The sequence below is a fragment of the Ambystoma mexicanum genome, chromosome 12 (genome assembly GCF_040938575.1).
Source record: "Ambystoma mexicanum isolate Mex_15411 chromosome 12, UKY_AmexF1_1, whole genome shotgun sequence".
NCBI classification, from domain to species: Eukaryota; Metazoa; Chordata; class Amphibia; order Caudata; family Ambystomatidae; genus Ambystoma; species Ambystoma mexicanum.
This window is the reverse complement of record NC_090936.1, coordinates 860,789,599-860,811,391: the sequence shown is the minus strand read 5'-3', so window position 1 is coordinate 860,811,391 and position 21,793 is coordinate 860,789,599.

Here is a 21,793-nt window from a genome sequence, read left to right as displayed (position 1 = left end):
CCACCCCCCACCAGTCAGGGGCACCTGCCAGCAGGCCCCCACTCATCTCCAACTCATGTCTCCCAGCACCCCCACCCCCACCAGTCGGGGGCACCTGCCAGCAGGCACCCACACATGTCCAACTCATGTCTCCCAGCACCCCCACACCCCCACCGGTCAGGGGCACCTGCCAGCAGGCCCCCACTCATTTCCAACTCATGTCTCCCAGCACCCCCACCCCACACCAGTCAGGGGCACCTGCCAGCAGGCCCCCACTCATGTCCAACTCATGTCTCCCAGCACGCCCACCCCCCAGCAGTCAGGGGCACCTGCCAGCAGGCCCCCACTCATGTCCAACTCATGTCCCCCTGCACCCCCACCCACCAGCACTGTGGGGCACCCTCTACCAGGCCCCCACTCATGTCCAACTCATGTCTCCCAGCACCCCCACCAGTCAGGGGCACCTGCCACCAGGCCCCCACTCATGTCCAACTCATGTCTCCCAGCACCCCCACACCCACCAGTCAGGGGCACCTGCCAGCAGGCCCCCACTCATGTCCAACTCATGTCTCCCAGCACCCATACCCCCCACCAGTCAGGGGCACCTGCCAGCAGGCCCCCACTCATGTCCAACTCATGTTCCCCTGCACCCCCACACCCCTGCATCCAGGGGCACCCTCCACCAGGCCCCACTCATGTCCAACTCATGTCCCCCTGCACCCCCAACCCACCAGCACTGTGGGGCACCCTCCACCAGGCCCCCACTCATGTCAAACTCATGTCCCCCTGCACCCCCACCCCCTGCATCCAGGGGCACCCTCCACCAGGCCCCACTCATGTCCAACTCATGTCTCCCAGCACCCCCACAACCCACCAGTCAGGGGCACCTGACAGCAGGCCCCCACTCATGTCCACCTCATGTCCCCCTGCACCCCCACCCACCCACCTGCATCCATCGGCACCCTCCACCAGGCCCCAATCATGTCCAACTCATGTCTCCCTGCACCCCCACCCCCAGCACTGTGGGGCAACCTCCACCAGGCCCCCACTCATGTCCAACTCATGTCCCCCTGCACCCCCACCCCTCTGCATCCAGGGGCATCTCCACCAGGCCCCACTCATGTCCAACTCATGTCTCCCAGCACCCCCACCCCCCACCAGTCATGGGCACCTGCCAGCAGGCCCCCACTCATGTCCAACTCATGTCTCCCAGCACCCCACCCCCCCCCACCAGTCATGGGCACCTGCCAGCAGGCCCCCACTCATGTCCAACTCATGTCTACCAGCACCCCACCCCCACCAGTCAGTGGCACCTGCCAGCAGGCCCCCACTCATGTCCAACTCATGTCTCCCAGCACCCCCACCCCCCACCAGTCAGGGGCACCTGCCACCAGGCCCCCACTCATGTCCAACTCTTGTCTACCAGCACCCCCAGCCCCCACCAGTCAGGGGCACCTGCTAGCAGGCCCCCACTCATCTCCAACTCATGTCTCCCAGCACCCCCACCACCCACCAGTCAGGGGCACCTGCCAGCAGGCCCCCACTCTTGTCCAACTCATGTCCCCCTGCACCCCCACCCCCCTGCATCCAGGGGCACCCTCCACCAGGCCCCACTCATGTCCAACTCATGGCCCTCTGTACCCATACCCCCCAACACTGTGGGGTACCCTCCACCAGGCCCTCACTCATGTCCAACTCATGTCCCCCTGCACCCCCACCTCCCTGCATCCAGGGGCACCCTCCACCAGGCCCCACTCATGTCCAACTCATGTCCCCCTGCAACCCCACCCCCCAGCACTGTGGGGCACCCTCCACCAGGCCCCCACTCATGTTCAAATCATGTCCCCCTGCACCCCCACCCCCTGCATCCAGGGGCATCCTACACCAGGCCCCACTCATGTCCAACTCATGTCCCCCTGCACCCCCACCCCAGCACTGTGGGGCAACCTCCACCAGGCCCCCACTCATGTCCAACTCATGTCCCCCTGCACCCCCACCCCTCTGCATACAGGGGCATCCTCCACCAGGCCCCACTCATGTCCAACTCATGTCTCCCAGCACCCCCACCCCCCCACCAGTCATGGGCACCTGCCAGCAGGCCCCCACTCATGTCCAACTCATGTCTCCCATCACGCCCACCCCCCACCAGTCAGGGGCACCTGCCAGCAGGCCCCCACTCATCTCCAACTCATGTCTCCCAGCACCCCCACCCCCCACCAGTCGGGGGCACCTGCCAGCAGGCACCCACACATGTCCAACTCATGTCTCCCAGCACCCCCACCCCCCACCAGTCAGGGGCACATGCCACCAGGCCCCCACTCATGTCCAACTCTTGTCTACCAGCACCCCCACCCCCCACCAGTCAGGGGCACCTGCCAACAGGCCCCCACTCATGTCCAACTCATGTCCCCCTGAACCCCCACCCCCTGCATCCAGGGGCACCCTCCAACAGGCCCCACTCATGTCCAACTCATGGCCCTCTGTACCCCAACCCCCCAACACTGTGGGGCACCCTCCACCAGGCCCCCACTCATGTCCAACTCATGTCCCCTGCACCCCCACCCTCCTGCATCCAGGGGCACCCTCCACCAGGCCCCACTCATGTCTAACTCATGTCCCCCTGCACCCCCACCCCCCAGCACTGTGGGGCACCCTCCACCAGGCAAACACTCATGTTCAACTCATGTCCCCCTGCACCCCCACCCCCTGCATCCAGGGGCATCCTCCACCAGGCCCCACTCATGTCCAACTCATGTGTCCCAGCACCCCCACACCCCCATCAGTCAGGGGCACCTGCCAGCAGGCCCCCACTCATGTCCAACTCATGTCTCCCAGCACCCCCACCCCACACCAGTCAGGGACACCTGACAGCAGGCCCCCATTCATGTCCAACTCATGTCTCCCAGCACCCCCACCCCCCACCGGTCAGGGGCGCCTGCCAGCAGGCCCCCACTCATGTCTAACTCATGTCTCCCAGCACCCCCACCCCCCACCAGTCAGGGGCACCTGCCAGCAGGCCCCCACTCATGTCCAACTCATGTCCCCCTGCACCCCCACCCACCAGGTGGGGCACCCTCCACCAGTCCCCCACTCATGTCCAACTCATGTCTCCCAGCACCCCCACCAGTCAGGGGGACCTGCCACCAGGCCCCCACTCATGTCCAACTCATATCTCCCAGCACCCCCACCCCCACCAGTCAGGGGCACCTGCCAGCAGGCCCCCACTCATGTCCAACTCATGTCTCCCAGCACCCATACCCCCCACCAGTCAGGGGCACCTGCCAGCAGGCCCCCACCCATGTCCAACTCATGTCCCCCTGCACCCCCACACCCCTGCATCCAGGGGCACCCTCCACCAGGCCCCACTCATGTCCAACTCATGGCCCTCTGTACCCCCACCCCCCAACACTGTGGGGCACCCTCCACCAGGCCCCCACTCATGTCCAACTCATGTCCCCCTGCACCCCCACCTCCCTGCATCCAGGGGCACCCTCCACCAGGCCCCACTCATGTCCAACTCATGTCCCCCTGCACCCCCACCCCCCAGCACTGTGGGGGCACCCTCCACCGGGCCCCCACTCATGTCCAACTCATGTCTCCCAGCACCCCCACCAGTCAGGGGGACCTGCCACCAGGCCCCCACTCATGTCCAACTCATATCCCCCTGCACCCCCACCCCCCTGCATCCAGGGGCACCCTCCACCAGGCCCCACTCATGTCCAACTCATGTCTCCCAACACCCCCACCACCCACCAGTCAGGGGCACCTGCCAGCAGGCTCCCACTCATGTCCAACTCATATCCCCCTTCACCCCCACCCACCTGCATCCAGGGGCACCCTCCACCAGGCCCCAATAATTTCCAACTCATGTCCCCCTGCACCCCCACCCCCCAGCACTGTGGGGCAACCTCCACAAGGCCTCCACTCATGTCCAACTCATGTCCCCCTGCACCCCCACCCCCCTGCATCCAGGGGCATCCTCCACCGGGCCCCACTCATGTCCAACTCATGTCTCCCAGCACCCCCACCACCCCAGCAGTCAGGGGCACCTGCCAGCAGGCCCCCACTCATGTCCAACTCATGTCTCCCAGCACCCCCACCCCTCACCAGTCAGGGGCACCTGCCAGCAGGCCCCCACTCATGTCCAACTCATGTCTCCCAGCACCCCCACCCCCCACCAGTCAGGGGCACCTGCCAGCAGGCCCCCACTCATGTCCAACTCATGTCTCCCAGCACCCCCACCCCCACCATTCAGGGGCACCTGCCACCAGGCCCCCACTCATGTCCAACTCTTGTCTACCAGCACCCCCAGCCCCCACCAGTCAGGGGCACCTGCCAGCAGGCCCCCACTCATGTCCAACTCATGTCTCCCAGCACCCCCATCCCCCACCAGTCAGGGGCACCTGCCAGCAGGCCCCCACTCATGTCCAACTCATGTCCCCCTGCACCCCCACCCCCCTGCATCCAGGCGCACCCTTCACCAGGCCCCACTCATGTCCAACTCATGGCCCTCTGTACCCCCACCCCCCAACACTGTGGGGCACCCTCCACCAGGCCCCCACTCATGTCCAACTCATGTCCCCCTGCACCCCCACCTCCCTGCATCCAGGGGCACCCTCCACCAGGCCCCACTCATGTCCAACTCATGTTCCCCTGCACCCCCACCCCCCAGCACTGTGGGGCACCCTCCAGCAGGCCCCCACTCATGTTCAACTCATGTCCCCCTGCACCCCCACCCCCTGCATCCAGGGGCATCCTCCACCGGGCCCCACTCATGTCCAACTCATGTCCCCCTGCACCCCCACCCCCCAGCACTGTGGGGCAACCTCCACCAGGCCCCCACTCATGTCCAACTCATGTCCCCCTGCACCCCCACCCCTCTGCATACAGGGGCATCCTCCACCAGGCCCCACTCATGTCCAACTCATGTCTCCCAGCACCCCCACCCCCCCACCAGTCAGGGGCACCTGCCAGCAGGCCCCCACTCATGTCCAACTCATGTCTCCCATCACCCCCACCCCCCACCAGTCAGGGGCACCTGCCAGCAGGCCCCCACTCATGTCCAACTCATGTCTCCCAGCACCCCTACCCCCCACCAGTCAGGGGCACCTGCCAGCAGGCACCCACTCATGTCCAGCTCATGTCTCCCAGCACCCCCACCAGTCAGGGGCACCTGCCACCAGGCCCCCACTCATGTCCAACTCTTGTCTACCAGCACCCCCACCCCCCACCAGTCAGGGGCACCTGCCAGCAGGCCCCCACTCATGTCCAACTCATGACTCCCAGCACCCCCCACCCCCCACCAGTCAGGGGCACCTGCCAGCAGGCCCCCACTCATGTCCAACTCATGTCCCCCTGCACCCCCACCCCCCTGTATCCAGGGGCGCCCTCCACCAGGCCCCACTCATGTCCAACTCATGGCTCTCTGTACCCCCACCCCCCAACACTGTGGGGCACCCTCCACCAGGCCCCCACTCATGTCCAACTCATGTCCCCCTGCACCCCCTCCCCCCTGCATCCAGGGGCTCCCTCCACCAGGCCCCACTCATGTCCAACTCATGTCCCCCTGCACCCCCACCCCCCAGCACTGTGGGGCACCCTCCACCAGGCCCCCACTCATGTTCAACTCATTTCCCCCTGCACCCCCACCCCCTGCATCCAGGGGCATCCTCCACCAGGCCCCACTCATGTCCAACTCATGTCTCCCAGCACCCCCACACCCCCACCGGTCAGGGGCACCTGCCAGCAGGCCCCCACTCATGTCCAACTCATGTCTCCCAGCACCCCCACCCCACACCAGTCAGGGGCACCTGCCAGCAGGCCCCCACTCATGTCCAACTCATGTCTCCCAGCACGCCCACCCCCCACCAGTCAGGGGCACCTGCCAGCAGGCCCCCACTCATGTCCAACTCATGTCCCCCTGCACCCCCACCCACCAGCACTGTGGGGCACCCTCCACCAGGCCCCCACTCATGTCCAACTCATGTCTCCCAGCACCCCCACCAGTCAGGGGCACCTGCCAGCAGGCCCCCACTCATGTCCAACTCATGTCTCCCAGCACCCCCACACCCACCAGTCAGGGGCACCTGCCAGCAGGCCCCCACTCATGTCCAACTCATGTCTCCCAGCACCCATACCCCCCACCAGTCAGGGGCACCTGCCAGCAGGCCCCCACTCATGTCCAACTCATGTCCCCCTGCACCCCCACAACCCACCAGTCAGGGGCACCTGCCAGCAGGCCCCCACTCATGTCCACCTCATGTCCCCCTGCATCCCCACCCACCTGCATCCAGGGGCACCCTCCACCAGGCCCCAATCATGTCCAACTCATGTCCCCCTGCACCCCCACCCCCCAGCACTGTGGGGCAACCTCCACCAGGCCCCCACTCATGTCCAACTCATGTCCCCCTGCACCCCCACCCCTCTGCATCCAGGGGCATCCTCCACCAGGCCCCACTCATGTCCAACGCATGTCTCCCAGAACCCCCACCCCCCCACCAGTCATGGGCACCTGCCAGCAGGCCCCCACTCATGTCCAACTCATGTCTCCCAGCACCCCACCCCCCACCAGTCAGGGGCACCTGCCAGCAGGCCCCCACTCATGTCCAACTCATGTCTCCCAGCACCCCCACCCCCCACCAGTCAGGGGCAACTGCCAGCAGGCCCCCACTCATGTCCAACTCATGTCTCCCAGCACCCCCACCCCCCACCAGTCAGGGGCACCTGCCACCAGGCCCCCACTCATGTCCAACTCTTGTCTACCAGCACCCCCAGCCCCCACCAGTCAGGGGCACCTGCTAGCAGGCCCCCACTCATCTCCAACTCATGTCTCCCAGCACCCCCACCCCCCACCAGTCAGGGGCACCTGCCAGCAGGCCCCCACTCATGTCCAACTCATGTCCCCCTGCACCCCCACCCCCCTGCATCCAGGGGAACCCTCCACCAGGCCCCACTCATGTCCAACTCATGGCCCTCTGTACCCCCACCCCCCAACACTGTGGGGCCCCCTCCACCAGGCCCCCACTCATGTCCAACTCATGTCCCCCTGCACCCCCACCTCCCTGCATCCAGGGGCACCCTCCACGAGGCCCCACTCATGTCCCCCTGCACCCCCACCCCCCAGCACTGTGGGGCACCCTCCACCAGGCCCCCACTCATGTTCAAATCATGTCCCCCTGCACCCCCACCCCCTGCATCCAGGGGCATCCTCCACCAGGCCCCACTCATGTCCAACTCATGTCCCCCTGCACCCCCACCCCCAGCACTGTGGGGCAACCTCCACCAGGCCCCCACTCATGTCCAACTCATGTCCCCCTGCACCCCCACCCCTCTGCATACAGGGGCATCCTCCACCAGGCCCCACTCATGTCCAACTCATGTCTCCCAGCACCCCCACCCCCCCACCAGTCAGGGGCACCTGCCAGCAGGCCCCCACTCATGTCCAACTCATGTCTCCCATCACCCCCACCCCCACCAGTCAGGGGCACCTGCCACCAGGCCCCCGCTCATGTCCAACTCATGTCTCCCAGCACCCCCACCGCCCACCAGTCAGGGGCACCTGCCAGCAGGCACCCACACATGTCCAACTCATGTCTCCCAGCACCCCCACCCCCCACCAGTCAGGGGCACCTGCCACCAGGCCCCCACTCATGTCCAACTCTTGTCTACCAGCACCCCCACCCCCCACCAGTCAGGGGCACCTGCCAACAGGCCCCCACTCATGTCCAACTCATGTCCCCCTGCACCCCCACCCCCTGCATCCAGGGGCACCCTCCAACAGGCCCCACTCATGTCCAACTCATGGCCCTCTGTGCCCCCACCCCCCAACACTGTGGGGCACCCTCCACCAGGCGCCCACTCATGTCCAACTCATGTCCCCCTGCACCCCCACCCTCCTGCATCCAGAGGCACCCTCCACCAGGCCCCACTCATGTCCAACTCATGTCCCCCTGCACCCCCACCCCCCAGCACTGTGGGGCACCCTCCACCAGGCCCCCACTCATGTTCAACTCATGTCCCCCTGCACCCCCACCCCCTGCATCCAGGGGCATCCTCCACCAGGCCCCACTCATGTCCAACTCATGTCTCCCAGCACCCCCGCCCCCCACTGGTCAGGGGCTCCTGCCAGCAGGCCCCCACTCATGTCTAACTCATGTCTCCCAGCACCCCCACCCCCACCAGTCAGGGGCACCTGCCAGCAGGCCCCCACTCATGTCCAACTCATGTCCCCTTGCACCCCCACCCACCAGCACTGTGGGGCACCCTCCACCAGTCAACCACTCATGTCCAACTCATGTCTCCCAGCACCCCCACCAGTCAGGGGGACCTGCCACCAGGCCCCCACTCATGTCCAACTCAAATCTCCCAGCACCCCCACACCCACCAGTCAGGGGCACCTGCCAGCAGGCCCCCACTCATGTCCAACTCATGTCTCCCAGCACCCATACCCGCCACCAGTCAGGGGCACCTGCCAGCAGGCCCCCACTCATGTCCAACTCATGTCCCCCTGCACCCCACCCCCATGCATCCAGGGGCACCCTCCACCAGGCCCCACTCATGTCCAACTCATGGCCCTCTGTACCCCCACCCCCCAACACTGTGGGGCACCCTCCACCAGGCCCCCTCTCATGTCCAACTCATGTCCCCCTGCACCCCCATCTCCCTGCATCCAGGGGCACCCTCCACCAGGCCCCACTCATGTCCAACTCATGTCCCCCTGCACCCCCACCCCCCAGCACTGTGGGGCACCCTCCACCAGGCCCCCACTCATGTCCAACTCATGTCTCCCAGCACCCCCACCAGTCAGGGGGACCTGCCACCAGGCCCCCACTCATGTCCAACTCATATCCCCCTGCACCCCCACGCCCTGCATCCAGGGGCACCCTCCACCAGGCCCCACTCATGTCCAACTCATGTCTCCCAACACCCCCACCACCCACCAGTCAGGGGCACCTGCCAGCAGGCCCCCACTCATGTCCAACTCATGTCCCCCTGCACCCCCACCCACCTGCATCCAGGGGCACCCTCCACCAGGCCCCAATAATTTCCAACTAAGAGATTGGTTCTGCACAGTTCTGCTAGGTACTCACACTATATTCTTGAATTAGAATGGGCCTCGCCACGGATCTGGTCAGGTTTTAGACTGGACTCTGGTCTGGTCTGCTCTGGGTCTCTGGTTCTGCTAACAGTGATCTGGGTCAGCTCTGCTCTCTCTCTGGTTCTGGAAATTTGATAGATTTGAAGTCTCTATGTTGGCTCTCTGAAGGTTGAGGGAGGTAAAGTATGGATTTTCCCGGCAGAGCTTCCAGCTGCAAATGGATTTGAAGGTCCCCATCTGTCCTGTCTGTCTGCTTTTATCTGTTTTTAAAATGGGTGTGTGTGCAGCATCACTAGACCCTACCCCTCTCCACTTATCATTGGCCAAGCTTTCATTTCTCCCCTGATTGGGGGAGCTAAATTGTGTCAGAGTGATGTCATTTTACAGCCTGCAGAAAGTCCACTCCTCCTGTCAACTTGCACACAAATCTAGATTTGAACCAAATACATATTTGCAGAGGTACATATTGTTTAAAATTACATGCACCCCTCACATGTCACAGGAGGTATCCCCTGTTCAAACTCTGCTCTTCCTGGGAGCCTGCATTCAGAAATGGCAATATTCGCACTTTTTAACTGATTTTTCAATTTTCGGATATTAACCCAAATTTACACACATGTGCGCAAGGAGTATGGACATTAGTTGATGAAGTGTCAGATTTTTCACATGCACACATTTTGAGTAATATCCTCTTTTCCGCTAAAACCCCCCTGAACATACCACCGGGTCCTAACACGTCTTAAAATGTGGGCAGAAAAATCACAAGAATTATGGTGTCATTTAAATAATTTTCACAAGTCCATACTATGAGTTATTCATCTTTTTAGAGTTATGTTCTGGCCCCAAAGGGGTGTGGTTTCCCCCCAGCACAAGGTTGAATTTCTGGTTTTTCCAGTTCTGCCAAGCCAGCTTGCTCTCACAGGGAGTGCTCCTCCCCTGTCCTTCCAGGAGGAAGCTCCATTTACGACTCCCGCCAATAAAACATTTGCCTGAGTCAGGACAGGGCTTTGTTCAGAGCTCCTGTAGTCTGTGGGGGCTCCCCTTAATTCAATTATCAGAGAGATGGCATATCCTTAGTGTGGCCAGCAAAAGGCAGATAGGCCTGGGAACACAGCTGTGACTCAAGTTTCACTCCTGATGGGGGGTAGTTGCCAGGCAAAATTGGAATCTCTTTAAGCCAGTTTTTAGCTACATGTCATTTCTGTTCCCCAATTTTCTGCATTCAAATAAAACTAAACATTTTTACATATGCAGCTAGAATGCTGATTCTAAGTTTAAAACTATGACATTTAAACAATTGAAATCTATGTGACACTCAAAAGTAGGTCACTCAGTCAATTTAAACATTTAGATTTTTAGTGTCTTTCAGTCCAAATTTACTTAAACTGCTGAAATCCACAGCTCAGCCAGTCTTGTTATAAACCTTCAAGTTACTTCAGAATATAACTTTACATTGGATCCACCTCTCAGTAAGTCTTTCTTTGGCTTGCTTTGGGTTCATTTATTCAGTTTTACACAAAAAAAGTAAAATCTGGTGTTGTTTTAAAACGCCGGCTTTTTGATAGTGGTGAGTACTGGTACTGCACCCATTTTTGGGATTTAAGAAATGAATTCCCCACAGTTATGGGTTTGCTTTTGGCAATCAGCATTGCCATTCCCAATGGTTTCAGACTACTGTGTGGGTAGTCCAATGGTGGTTTTAGGCAGTGTCCTTCTGTGCCCATAACATCGGCAAAAATGGGCGGCAGCCTATTCTTCATGCACTTCCCTGGGCATTTTCTGGGAAGCTCTGGCCATCATGATGTTTTCCATGTCAGCACTGCACAGTTTTGAGGTAGGGCTTGGATGCGTGGATAAAAACATCCCACAAGCCCCCCTCTTGCGATGGCCATTCTATTTCACTAATGGGACTCGCAAGACCTGGGATGTTTCCTCATCTTCTTCCAATAGATGGCACAGTTCAGCATCTTTTTCTCCATCCGGTCGGATCGATCGGTTCTCCTCGCCGGTCCTGATGGGAATATTGGGCGGTACACTGGGCCCCTTGCGTCTCTGCTCCCGGTCTCCGGATCGTCCTCCTTGGCCCGTCTCCCGGTTTTCTTTCTCCTAGGACGACAAAGGAAGAGCGGCAATACCTATTCATAGACTTTTTCCACCACTGTTGAGATAGTGGGGCAGCATATGTATTTCATCATAACGAAACATTACATTCTTATTTTGAAAAAACAAACAGTATAACTAAGAGACAGTTTCATGCAAATCACAATATTTTAGAGACTAGATGTGGTATGTTTTATGGTTGGAACTGAATTAGTCTGAGACAGTACCCGCTAGGATTCCAGAGGATTCCTCCAGTTGTTGCAGAGTGTGCCTGGGATGGCAACACTTCAACTGGTTAATGTGCACCCACTTGTCTTCCCCCTCTGCCAAACCCCCTTTGGGGATGCGGATCTTGTAGGCCACAGGGGAGATTTTGTCTATAATCTCAAAGGGTCCCTCCCATGTAGGCAAACATTTTCGCTGTTTTGCCTGGTTCCTTTGGAAGTTGTATAGATAGACCCGGTCTCCCACCTGATATTCCTTCCTGGAAGTTTTCAGGTCATAATGGGTCTTCATGCTATCAGCCGATCTTTCTAGATTCCGCTGAGCATAAGCAAAAGCATGTTGAAGGTGTTTCCTTAAATTCTCCACATACTCATGAGTTGTGGAGGCATTTATTAGTGTCTGCTCTTGGGTCCTGTAGAGCAAATGCTGAGGAAGCACCATCTTGCGTCCAGTCATCAACTCAAATGGTGACATTTTGGTTGCAATTGAAGGGGTAGATCTGATGGCCATTAGGACCAGAGGTAATCGGATATCCCAACTTGGCCCAGAATCTGCCACAAACTTCTTTAATATGCTCACAATGGTTCGGTTATATCTCTCTACTGCCCCAGACGAAGCTGGCCTGTAAGCAATATGCAACTTCCTTTTGACCCCCAGTATCTCCCACATCTTTGTCATTACTTCACTGGTGAAGTGGCTACCCCTGTCTGACTCAATCCTTTGAGGTAGACCAAAACGGGAAAAGATGTGGTTAATCATCAAGGCAGCTGCCGTTTCTGCCTTGCAATTTGGGGCTGGAGACATTCCACCCACTTGGTAAACAAGCATGTCACAGTCAACATGTACTTATTCCCCCTAGCAGAGCGAATCACGGGGCCTACAAAGTCGGTTTGTAAATCTGACCATGGCAGGGTCATCCCCCTCTTTTGGAGAGGCGCACGGTGCGTGAGGGATGATGGCTGAAATTGTGAACACACAAGACACCCCTTCAAGTATTGGTCAAGGTCCTACCCCATGTGTGGCCAGTATGCAACCTCTCTTAAGATTTCCAATGTTGTGTGAAACCCCCTATGACCGGCGGTAGCCGCATCATGGGCGTGACTTAACATCAGGCTTCGGAATGAGGTAGGAACCACCCACTGATCGTGGCCAGCTTTGGATTTCCTTACCAGCAAACCGTCTTGGATCCGGAACATTTTTGGACATTTCATCAACACTCTTAGGTCCTCTTTCCCAGTGTAATCGGTATCCGTCAGGGGAAAGTTCTCAGGGTCCTCAAGGTGCTGGTAAAATTTACCAATTATTGGATCCCCCTTCTGAGCGGTAATCAAATCAGCATCAGGGGTCTCCTTACTCCATTGTGCAATTGAAAGGTTGTTGTGAGCATTTGTCTGGGACCTAGTGATAGCAGTGACCTGGATTTCCCCCAACAGGGACTCAATCTCGATTAGATCCCCTTGGATGGCCCCGGTTTTGGCCAGCTGATCAGCTAAGTCATTTCCAGTTTTGTCTGGTCCCTCTACTTTGGAATGACCCTTGATCTTTTTCCAATAGATGGTCATCTCATTCGAGGTGACCAGATCATCAATGTTTTGGATCAACTTCCCATGTTTCAAGGGTTTGTTGCTAGCACATAACATGCCTCTGGTTTTCCAATTAACCAGGTGCTCCACGAACTTGTTCCGTACATAATCCGAATCTGTGATTATGACCAGTTCGTGGAGTTTATGCTGGACAGCAGCGAGGATGGCCTGATGCACAGCCATCAATTCTGCCACCTGACTACTTCGGGGACCAATTTTGTATCCAGCGGAGGGTTCTGGGGACTCATTCACCCATGCATTCCCTACGCCGGCCACCAGTTCTTTCTCCCCGTTGTTGTCAACATGGTACGAGCATCCATCCACATAGACAGTGGGCATTCCCTCACACTTGTCCTCTTCAAATACTTTGTGTGGGGAATTAAGGTATGCCTCCGTGTTGTCCTTGATTTTTAGACTTTCGTCCTCGAGACAGTTTTCTCTGGCACAATCATGCAAGTCAGCCAGACCTTGCGCGGGGGGACTCTTCTTGTTTTGGCCATATCTGACCTCCACAGGAAAGCCTTGCATTGACAGAATCCAGGAAGTAATTCGAGAATTACTCACATTTCCGGCCCGGATTCTGTCACTTTGGAGATATTGCAGAGGCTGGTGTGGAGTCTCCACTATGATGTGTTCCCCCTGGATAAACGGGCGGTAATTCTTCAATGCCCACACCGTTGCCAGGAGTGCCTTCTCACAATCGTTGAATTTTTCCTCCACAGAGGATAAAGTTTTGCTCGCATAGGAGATTACTTTATTGACCTTGTCATGCTTTTGGTATAATACTGCCGTCAAGCACCTATTAGAGAACCCCGTCTCCAGGAAGAACTCCTTGTTTCTGACAGGGTAAGCTAGGCAGGGCGCTTGTGAGAGGCTTCTTTTGAGTTGTCTTACTGCCTCGGCTTGTTCTGGACCCCATTCCCACTTGACCCCCCCTTCAGGAGATGAATCAGGGGTCTGGTGATCTCTGTGTAGCCCTCAATGAACTTTCTGCTGTAATTAGTCAGTCCAAGGAGGCTCCTTAGTTCCCGCAGAGTTGTGGGGTCTTTCAGTTTCTGAAGTGCTTCCACTTTCTTTTCCTGGGGACAGAGACCCTGAGGAGTAATCTCATGCCCCAAGAAATTAACACGGGTTCGACACCACTGTGCTTTCTGAAAGGAAAGTTTTGCTCCGGCGGCCCTCAACTGGGTCAGAACATAACGAATCTCTGCTATGTGTTCCTCAACAGTTGAGCTTTTGATGAGAACATCGTCTACATAAGCCAGGTTGCCCCTCGCACCCAGGTCGGGCATGGCCTTATGTAGGAAAATGTTGAATTCATTGCCGGAGTTGAGGTATCCGAAGGGAGTCCGGGTCCATGTGTACTGCTGGCCCCCAAAGGTAAAAGCCAGTTTGTATTGGTCCTCCCTACTGACAGGCACAGTCCAGTATCCATTGGTCAGGTCTATTGCAGTGAATACCTGTGACCCCTGGATCTGGGCCAGGCCTTGGTCAATGTAGGGCAGAGGCCATCGGGAAGTATGGACCCGTTTGTTGAGCTCCCTGAGGTCGGCACAGAGTCTCCACTGGCCGTTTGGCTTCAATATTCCCAGCACCGGATTATTGAAGGTGCTGTGGACTGGACGGATCATTCCCCGGGACTCAAGGTTCTTAATTATTTCAGTAAGGGACTCCATTGATGCGAGAGGCAAGCGATATTGCTTCACAAACACAGGAGTCATGCAAGGGTCCGTGGGGATTGTTGTTGTGTGGATGTCAGTGCAACCACAGTCATATGAGTCTACCGCAAAGAGATCTTGGAAATCCAAGAAAACTTGTTTCAACTTTTGCTTTTGTTCCAGAGTCACACAGGCATCAGCTAGGTTGACTCTCTCTTCCACCATCTGCCTGAAGCCTGGAAAGACTTCTGGTTTGGCTATTTCAGCGGCCTCCTCCAGATGGGTCAGAGTGCTGATTTGGACTGGGGGTTTCAGGTGGGAAAGGCAGCCCTCATGGACTTGGAAAATCACCTCATCCCTCCTGAAGTCACAAGTCACATCTTCCTTACCATAAGGGCAAGAAGTGTACACCAGGAAGTTCCCCCCATGCCGGGTAAAAATCCTGTCTGGTGTTGTATTGTCATCACTGTCACTGTCAAAGCAGTCCTTGGGGATTGGCCCTAACAGTTCATTACCTAAATCTATGGAAAAATGTCGGTCATCAACCGCCATTCCAATAATGGTGCCTGCGGCTAGAGTAATACTCTTTAAGTCGCTGTTATCCACCTCTATTGGAATGGTGTCATGTTCTATGTTGACTAATGGAGTTGGGTTTACCCCTAACCCTTGCTGTTGGAGAGAAGCATTTAGATGTATGTAAGCATCAGGGTTTTGCAAATATTGTCCTCTTTTAACTTTCACTTCCAGGGAGAATTGTCGGGTCCTTTCTGGGATGGTGACTTCCTCTTTAATCTGAATTTCAACTGCATAAGGTAGCAATTGAGCTGACCTAAATGCTTTTTCTGGATCATCAAAGTCCATGGGATTATCCGCTAATCGGGACCAAGCTTTGAAGTTTATTAGGTCCAAACTAATGGCAAAGCGATTGAGAATGTCACTGCCTAAGTAAAAGGCGGCAGTGACGTCTCGCATGACCCAACAATTATGGACTATGCTCTTGTTGCCAATGGAGATTTTGAGCATACACCTGCTTGGCAGGAGATGTTTGGAATTAGGCGCTTCCAGGTCCATTTCCCATTTGTCTATCAGTTTGAATGTGGGAATGGCTGGATCTTTTGGGAGTTGGCAGAACATGGCTTCGCTGATGAAGCTCTTACCGTTGTTCACACACACTCGAGCGAGAACAGAGTCCTTCCCACCATTTAATTGGACAGGGATGAACAACTGCTCTCCAATTTGCTGAATATCAGCCAGGCTCTGAGCTGATTTCACCTCTTTCTGGACTATTGGAGTGGGAGTTTCTGATTGTGGATTAGTATAGAATCTCAGAGTGTTTCCTTCCAGCATGGAGTACTACTTTAAACTGGAAGGAAGGTTGATTTTCAGAAATAGAGAGGAGCCTCCATCACCAGTCTTTTGTCCTACTGCTATTACTGTCACGTCAGGAATTTGGCTATTCTGGAAGTGAAATTCTACTTGGTCAGATTTTTGTTCAACCATGTGGCAGGTGCCGTTTAAACTAACATGGTTGACACTCTGTTTTAATTGTATTGGTCGGCTAGTCTGGGTCCAGAGGACCTTGTTTACACAATCTATTAAGGGTGACAACCTCCTCAGGAGGTCATTCCCCAGTAAACAAGGGGTGCCCTCTGGAGTCACAACTATGATCGGGTGTTTCAACTTGTGTCGCCCAATTTTATTGTCCAAGTCTGCAGTCCCCTCAACGGGAATTTCCTTCCCGTCAAAGTTCTGGAGTTGTCCAGGAAGTGAGGTGAGAGGAATTTTATAATTCCCTCCCCTTCCTGCATTCAGTTCGTCAAAGGCCCTTCTGGACAGAAGAGTAGCTTGAGATCCAGTGTCCACCAGTGCCAAAATTGTACCCTGCCCCTGTACTTGTACTGGGGCATAATATCTTCCCTCCTTCTCCTCAAGGGGGCACAGATAATGCACATTTTTGGACAACTGGTGGGCTAACTTTCTGGTTTTGGACATTGCAAGAGAAGAAATTTGGGCAGAATTCTGTGGAGAGCCTTAGGAATCTGAAAGAAAAATTTGGCAACTGGAGATCAGAGCCATTGTGGGTTCCCCTGGCTCCGGTTCTGGGCCGCCCCCCCTTTTTGGAGGCAGTCACCAGGATGGGTTTGAACCAGGGGATTTTCTTGCTGTTGGTTCTGGGATGAGATGGTGGGCGGCGGTAGCTCAGTCTCCACATCTCCCCAGTCTGGATTTGCATCCCTAGGGACCCATTTTTCTTTGGGAGGAGTTCCCCCCTCTCTGAAGGAGAAGATCCTTTTCCCAGGATCCTCTGAGGATCCCTCTCCCTCAAATTGGAAGATCTGTACCTCCTCCTCAAACTGTGTCTGTTTGGGTCTTTTGTTTCTCCTACCCCCCCTCTGCTCCTTAGGAGGCAGCCTTTCAGGGGCAAGAGATTTTGTTTCCGGTTCCTGGGTTTCCAGGGACTGTTTACAAGTGAGGAAGGAAGCTTCCTCCAAGGCTTTACACCCCCTTCCCTTTGTGCCTCCTCCCTGGGAACCGGTGAGTTATCGGGGTGCTGCCCCCGTCATTGTTCTGGAGCACCAGGTCCAGAGTTGGGTGCGTTCTGCGCCGGCATGCCAATCTGAGGGTTCTGCTGAGCCCTCAGTATGTGACCCAGATCCCGCGCCATGTTTTGAACCTGGCGCTCTAACTGGGAAACCCGCTCAGGCTGATACGGGGCCCTGTTTTCTCCCCTGGGCTGATCCCGGGAAGGGTAGCTGTCCCTCCTCTGGTAATACCCCGGGTTGGGAAGATTTGGGTACCCCTCCACCCTTGGCCTCCCCTCTCCCGGATTCAGTGGTCTGGGCTCAGGGAATTGGGGAAAGAAGGATGGATGGTTTTGGGGCTGAAAGTCGGGAGGATATCTGGGGAAAAAGTTCTGCCCAGGGTTTGGTAAATTTCTGCCCTCCTGTGGGAAGTTTGGAGGGAAGTTCCCTGGGTTAGGTGCTTGGCTGGATCCCCCCCTTGGGCTGGAGGAGTCCACACATAACCCAGGATGGGTCGATTTCCCTTGTAACGGGGACTTACATAATCAGGAGAGCGAGGGACCCCATTTGTGGGGCTGCCTCCCTGGCTCCCTGTCTGTGACTGACCCGAGGACCTCCTGGGCCTAGCATTATTAGGTGCAGGTAGGTTTTTAGGCCCCCCCATCTCCAAATCCAAAACGGGGGTGACCTTTACCTCTGCCACCTTGGCAGCAGCAGGGGTGCTGTTGGCTTTGGGGTTTTTCTGGGCATTACTTTTGCTATCTATCGGTTTCTGCACCTCATAGATCCGGGTAGCCTGTTCAATGACCCAGTCTAAAGATCTTTTCTCGTGAAAATCCCTCACGAGCTGGGTCATGATATATTTGGGCAAGGCATGGAAAAACGTATTAATAAATTCCCTGCTATCCGTGCGCACCCTTCTTGTGGTCTGTGCAAAAGCACGCTTTAACTCCTGCACAAATTCTTGTGGGGCCTGATCCTCCCCACATTGCAAATTGTAGGCTGCCTTGCGAGCCTCTTGAGGATTTCTGTGAACAGAAAAATGTTTCAAGATGGCCGCCTTATAGGTGGACCATCTTAAATGATTTTGGTCCTCCAGCCCCGCAAAGAAACTGGAGTATTCCGGGGAGAAGGTCCACTTTACATATTGAATACAGCTTTGGCTGTCCTTCAAATGGAAAGTCTCCATCATTTGCTCAAACAACTCTAAGTGCTCCCAAACAGAATACTTAGCGTTCTTATGGTAAGGCGTGATGACGCTCCTGATCGCCTTAATCTGCTTTAAGGGGTCCTTAAGCAAGGCCCTTTTTGCCTTACTGGCCCTTTTGGTTCGGGTAACCCTGGTCCATTCATCTTCTGACTCAGAGGCACTGCTCCCAGAGGTTCCCGTCAGATCTTCCAGGTTTTCCCGGATTCTGCGAGCCTGGGAATGGCTGGCAGAATGTGGGGACCTGGTCTCCTGTTTCCTGTGGTGCTCAGAGGAGTCTTCAGATCCCTCCTTGCTGCCAGGATTTGATGGGTACCCCCCCCCACTGACCTAACTGGGCAGAGGTTTTCAGGATGCCCTTAATGGGCCTACTCACCTGGGGTTCCCCATCAAATTGCACTGTGCTTGGGTGCCCATACCCGGATTCCCGCCCCTCCATTCCTGGGTGGTACTGGCCTATGAGCCCCATGCTTCTGGCTGGATAGTAATCTGCCATCCCTGTGGCCCTGTGCTCATGTGCGCCAGGGGACATGGGGGTGGCAGAGTCCAGGGACTGAGAGAGATAAAGGCCTCTGGTACTAGGGCTCCTGAGGTTATGCTCAGGAGTTTCCCTTTCCCAGCGAACCTCATCTCTATCCGCCCCTGCTCCCTGTTGCAATGCAAGAGCCTGCGCCTTCAGTTCCTCAGTTAAGGCCTTACTAGACTCTATCAGTCTCTCCTGCATCGCTACCTGTTGTTGGAGCCTATCATTGTGTTGACAGAGGGCCTCATTTTCCCTCTGTGCTTCCTGGTTGGTCCTGGAGAACTGGGCCAGTCTTTGCTGCAGGAGGTTTACCTCCTGAGTCCCATCCCTACTGGCCTGCTCCTTTCTTGCCAGAGCCTCTTCCACCCTTCTGGTGTGCTCTACCAAGTTCTGGTTTTCTTTTTGGAGGTCACCCAGCCCCTGGAGGGCCAGGTGATTTTCTTCAGTTTCCTTTTTTAAGTGGCAGACTTCCTGGCCTAAAGTGTCTCTTTCCTGACTAAGAGCCTGCATCTGTGCCGCCAGGTCCTCCCTTTGCCTTTGGAAGGCACCAGCTTTCTGGCGCTCCTGGTCAAATTCTGCCTGGGTATCCAGGTCTTTCAAAATTAGTTTGTTGCTCTCTGCCTTCTCCCTATCTAGGTGGCTTTGCAGGGTGACTACCTGCTCAGCACATGCCCTATTGAAGTCTAACTGTTGCTCCAGCTTTTTCTGGCTCTGCAGTAGGGAGTACAAACCTTCTTGGTACTCCTTCTGCAAGGCCGGAAATCTGGTATCCTGGTCAACCTTTTCCTGTTGCAGGATGTCCATATCCCTCTTTATTTTAATGATGTGCTGTCTACTCTCATTTTCTGACTCCTGGCTCCCCTGCAGCCTCTGCTCAGAAGAGACCAGGTCAGATTGGACCTTCTCTAACGCCATCTGTCGCTTATTCGCCAGATCTTGGCTTTCAGTACATTTATCCTGCATGTCTCCCATATATAGGTACAGGTATGCGGCTATCCTAACCATCTTGTCCTGTTCATCCTTAGCTTTAGAAGCCATGTATAGTTCACTCAGGGCCACATGTAGGGGACCCTGATCTCCCCATATATCTGACCCTGTTTCAGTGACCTGTTGAGTGATGACCTGCAACCAGACCATGCGGTCCTGGTGAGTCCACTCACCTCTCACAAATAACTTATGTAAGAAGTGCTCTCTGGCTATTTTCATGTCTACTAAGGTCGTCATTCTAGAATTTGAGTTCCTTCCTGACTTACAGAAGTTTGTATTTTATTTTTGCAAAACAGAACTTTTTCTTAGAGCGTTCCTTCGAGGAGTGCTTTACACCGTAACACAGCGTGTGATCCGACCGGATATGTGTATCTGGTCAGCTGGCAAGCTGTATTAATCTGCACAAGTGATAGATCTAATCCAAACGTCCTGGACGAGCCCCCAATTTGTAAGAGGATTCAATTCAACATTACAGCTAAGTCAATGCCTAGTCTGGGATACTGAATGGAAACCCTTATTGATATATCTTTATGTCCAGTTCATGCGTTCTGGATGACTACCCCTATATAACACCCCTCCCTTGGACTCCCCCTTACCCCACTGAGCCAAGAAGTAGTTCTGTTTTGCAAGTTTAAAGGTTTATTTGATAACTTAAACAATATATATTATATCACGCTTTATAATAAATTAATAATTGGATATCACACTTAATCTGATATGATAAAGATTAACAACGGAGAATCTGGCACTAGCACACTTGTGAATAGGAACAGAAGAATAAGGTGGTAGAGAATGCTTTATATAAGTCAGATGGATGTAATGTTGAATGAAAATGCAATACAGAAAATACTCAATATGATTTCAACAAAACAATGTAATCACTTTTCTCTGGCAATCCCCTCCCCCTTTATGCAATGCAAGGAAATAGAAGGAAAGCACACAGTTCTCAGAAATGCAATCAAATGTAATTCAGTTCACCCCAGCAAGCTTAGAGTACAGATCGGAGTTTTAAACACAGGCCCAAAAGGCTTTTATATGTGCTGGCAATGAAGTGAAAAATATACTAAAATGCTTTTAATTCCCTCTAGGAGGTTCAGGGTGAGTGAAACATACTTGGGATGAGTTCAGGCTCACTTTAGCAAGGATCTAGGAGTAACTAGCAGGTTAAACGAATTTTTGGCAACTGAAAGCAAGCAAACTGCTATTTTCACACGTTGAGAAATTTGCAAATCGCGGCAAATTCGCGAGTGCGTTTTCCGCGATTGCGGCAAAAGTATCGGGGGTAGGAATGCGGTTCTAGGTTCGTAGGAAAGCCACGATTCCCAGCTTTCAGAGGAAAGTTACTGCAAGTCTCTAGCACAAACGGTTATGGAGATATGAGCGATTAAATAAAGGTCGTTTTTCAGATTTGAAATTTTAAAGTTCAAAAAGACAAGTGCAGCTTGCAACTAGAAAATGACAAGTGACAGCTTTACAAATGACAGGTGACAGTTAGGAGGCAGTTCTACTTAGATTAAAATAGCTTGGATTATATTATTTTAACTAAGAGATTGGTTCTGCACAGTTCTGCTAGGTACTCACACTATATTCTTGAATTAGAATGGGCCTCGCCACGGATCTGGTCAGGTTTTAGACTGGACTCTGGTCTGGTCTGGTCTGGGTCTCTGGTTCTGCTAACAGTGATCTGGGTCAGCTCTGCTCTCTCTCTGGTTCTGGAAATTTGATAGATTTGAAGTCTCTATGTTGGCTCTCTGAAGGTTGAGGGAGGTAAAGTATGGATTTTCCCGGCAGAGCTTCCAGCTGCAAATGGATTTGAAGGTCCCTATCTGTCCTGTCTGTCTGCTTTTATCTGTTTTTAAAATGGGTGTGTGTGCAGCATCACTAGACCCTACCCCTCTCCACTTATCATTGG